Source organism: Dipodomys merriami, unplaced genomic scaffold (genome assembly GCF_024711535.1).
Source record: "Dipodomys merriami isolate MVZ:Mamm:240054 unplaced genomic scaffold, mDipMer1.0.p SCAF_553, whole genome shotgun sequence".
Classification (NCBI taxonomy): domain Eukaryota; kingdom Metazoa; phylum Chordata; class Mammalia; order Rodentia; family Heteromyidae; genus Dipodomys; species Dipodomys merriami.
This window is the reverse complement of record NW_027206128.1, coordinates 399,822-403,935: the sequence shown is the minus strand read 5'-3', so window position 1 is coordinate 403,935 and position 4,114 is coordinate 399,822.

Genomic DNA, 4,114 nt, shown 5'->3' with positions numbered 1-4,114 from the left:
AGTTAAGAAACAGCAATGAGGCCCAGAGATTAGGTCTATTGACCGCAATAAAAAAACATTGAAGTTGAAGGGAAGAGCTGGATAAAAATAGTAAAATAAGACAGAGGATGGTTGCTTATGCCTGTAAATCCTAGCTACCCAGGATGCTGAAATCTAAGGGCTGCAGTTCAAAGCCAGACCTACCAAAAACGTCCATGAGACTTGTGCATGTAATTACCAGTACGAAGAATTGAACTTGCCCTGTTTTACTCAAGGCTAAAGTCCTACCACTCCAGCTTCTTGGTGATTAATTGGAGTTAAGAATCTCAGACTCCGGCTGGGAAGTTGGCTCAGTGGTTGAGTGCTTGCCTTGCATGCATGAGACCCTGGATTTGTTTCCTCAGAACCACATATAAAAAAAAAAGCCGGAAATGGTGCTGCAGCTCAATTGATAGAGCGCTAACCTTAAGCTGGAATGCTGAGGGACAGCGCCTAGGCCTAGAGTTCAGGCCCCACAACCAATGGAAAATAAAAGAACCTCAGACTTTGCTGCTCAGACTGGCTTCAAACCAAGAGCCTCAGATTTCAACTTCCTTAGTCATGCTGGGCTTTGCCTGAGACTTTTCAAAAAGGAAGAAGCTGGAAGTTGCGCTGTGACTCAGTTGGCAGAACTGAGCAAAATCTCTGAGGCAGTGGCCATTCTCTAGATTGAGAAAAAAAACCATAAAATCTTTCAAAAGTAAAAACACAATGTAGTACAAAAAATGTTAATATAATGCAAAGGAAAACTATGTTTCTTTTAAATGCAGCAAACAAGAACACACTACAAAATTTCAAAATAACATACTGAAAGTAAGGGGAAAGGAAAATTTTTAAAATTCATGCAAATATTAAATCTAAACTGACATGACCAAAATCTAATGTGATCAGAAACTTATCTCTTACTTTTCTCTCACTTGTAATTACTTACAAGCAATTGTCCCTCCAATTTCAGCACTAGTATGGTGATTTGGAAATGATCTTTCTATGCAGCCTTGTCTGAATAGGGATCTTCCTTCTTTAGCCTCGAGTTAAACTACAGCCACTGCCCTCATTTTAATTCACAAATCCTTTAAAATTCAAACTTAATATTCAAATGATGGATCATATGTAAATGTACGAATAAACATCAGAGATCCACCAGAGATCCTCTGAGGAATACAATCATAACAGTAGAAGAGCACCGACCATTCAAGGCAGGAAACAGAAGGAAGATTTAGCATTTCTTTTTTTGGATGTGCAGGGGGTTGAAAACAGGGCCTTATGATTGCTAGGAAGGAATACAATTCAGTGATATTAATTATATCTACACTACTTTGTAACCATTACCTCTGTTCGCGAACTTTCTTTTCAATACTGATGGAATCCACACAATCATTGAGTATTAATCACCCCCAATGACCTGCCCCAGAAACTTTAAATCTTCCATTTTTCTCTTATGAAATGGTTTAGTCAATATATTTCACATAATAGATTATTTTTGTGTCCTTCCATGACAGATATATATTAATTACAGCCTTTTGTGGATGAGTCATCATTTATGCATACCTCACGTTTTATAAACCTATTCATCTGATAGACACTCCAGGTGTTTACAACTCCTGACTATTGTAAACATTGCTGATGTTATCGTTGGCATGTGAGCTATTGGTTTTGTTTTCAGTTCTTTTGGGTATACAGTGAGCAACGGAATTGCTGGGACATGTGGTAATGCTATGCTATGTTAGAAGAATGTGTCAAATTCTAACATTATTGCTATATCACTTTCATCACCACAGAAATGTACAAATGATCAATATAATGTACAAAAGTATTTCAAATCTTCCACAGCTGTGCCCTCAAGGATAATTTTTTTTTTACTTTTTACTTGGTTTTATTTAGGCCATGCAGGTCTGGAACTATGTAGCATTGTCTAGAGCTGAAGTGAGAACAATACCAAATGCCACTGACCCAGCCTCCAAAAACATTTATTCTGGTAGTCATTTTTTCTAGAGATAAATTTTAGTGATTATATGCACGTTAACTCTTTTAAAATAAGGTTTTGAATTTTAAAATGACATATATTGTAATGACTCTGTGTACCACCTTTATTATAAGAAAAAATATATTTACTAAAACTATAAAAAGACAAAAAGGGTTTGAACTATCTGAGGTAGATGTCAGCTTCCCAGCAGAAAAATACATTACAATCACAGTCTGATAAAGACCCAGGCAAAATAACACAATAAGAGATTATCTAAAGTAAAATGAAGAGCAAGGACGGGGGCAGGAATAGAGCACTTGCTTGCCTAGTAGCCTCTGAATCAAAACCCCAGTACTGCCAAGGGATAAATAAAATATTAAAACTTAAGAAAAGGTGCATATTATAGTATGATGGATGACATGGAGGTACACACCTGTACCTAGGCAGTAGAATTATGAAGTTGAGAACAGTCTTGGCTACATAATGAGACTCATCTTGAATAACATAGAATAAAATAAATCAAACTACATTTTTAAAGACTAAGGTGTAGTTTAAATATAATTCAAATCATTTTGCATGTGCAAGGAACTGATATAATGCACAAAAATTATATGCTTTAATAACTACAATGTCAGTTTATCAGTGCAGTACAAGGTGCCCCTTGTCTGGAATCCCTCCTAAGGCAGTTGGTGCACCTGTCTTCTGGGATGGACTCAGGGCATTGCTGGGCAAACAATATTTTGATCTCCATTCTTGGGTCCCACTTACAAATAATTTTTTAGTAGACCCCCTACAAATCTCTTCCATCCCAATAACAGCCTGCTGGCTTTCAAGTGAGGTTATCTTTGATATCTCTTGGCTGGAATTGCTCTGTTCCTAGGCCCAAATTCAGCAGCTTGTTCTGAGAAGAGTGGCAGCTATTTTGCTAGCCAACTCTGTCCTCTGCCTTCTCCTCCTCAAAATAGTCTTTGGTATCAGTATGAATCTGTTCAGATGGTAGAGCCAACCTGAGCTGGCTTTGAACCCTGATCCTCAGATCTCAGTCTCCCTTGCACCTGGCATCATTTCTTCCTTCCAGGAATATTTCAGGGGGATAGAATAGCACAGCACCACATACATGTGTTAGGAATTGCCCCGGGGTGAGCCAGATGCTCAGACTCAAACCACTGACCTTGATATTGCCTTTGGTGTCCAATAGGATGTTGTTGGATTTAAGGTCCGTGTGATTCTGTTTTGGTATAGGTGGTGAACAACACTTACAATTTGTATGATGAGCCTCCTGGTTTCATCCTCATATTGATGGCAGGATTTTCAGATCCACCCCAAGAGGTATCCCCTAATGGCCAGTTCCATGATGAGATATACATACTCTTCCTTCTCCTTCACTTAGTACAACCTAATGATGTGTTTGTGCCATACCTTCTTAAAAATGTCCACCTCATTCTTTATCCAATGATGAGGACTCTCACTTCTAGAGTATTTTAAATGCCACATCCTTGTCTGTGAGTTGGGGATGTGCCAGCTTCACTTGTCCATAGGTACCTTTGTGGATGAGCTCTTTCATCTGGTATTGTTTGGTGATCTCTTCCTTCAAGGAGCTTGAGCTTGATTCTTGTGTTCTTCCATCCTTCTGCTATTTAGGTAGCAATCCTACCTAAAATAAACTAAATAAAATATTGGAAAACCCAGAAAAAGTAAAAAGAAATACCAAAATCCAAACAACAACCAGTCCCCACAACCAAAACAATCAGCTTTGAGTCAGTCCAGCAGTTCATCAAGCAAGAGCTCCCAGATCTGTTAACTGACATAGGTTGGAACATGGTGGCTTCCTATATATTCTACAGGGCCTCACACCTTGGAGCAATCACAACCAGGCATAGTGATATCATGGAGTAAATGGACCAATCAGAGTCTGGGCCAGTGAGGTCAGAGAAATAGTGGAGCAATCATAGCCTGCCAAAATTGACACTCAAAGACTGTTGCTAAGGACTCCAGGTGGGTTTGAAGTTGCTCTGGTCTTTATCATGGCATTTCTGAAACCACTAGGACAGTGGTCAAAATCCTGTGATTTTCTAGAGGACTACTGCATATTATAAATTGCTTCAGTGGAGACACTAGCTAATAGCCTCCATT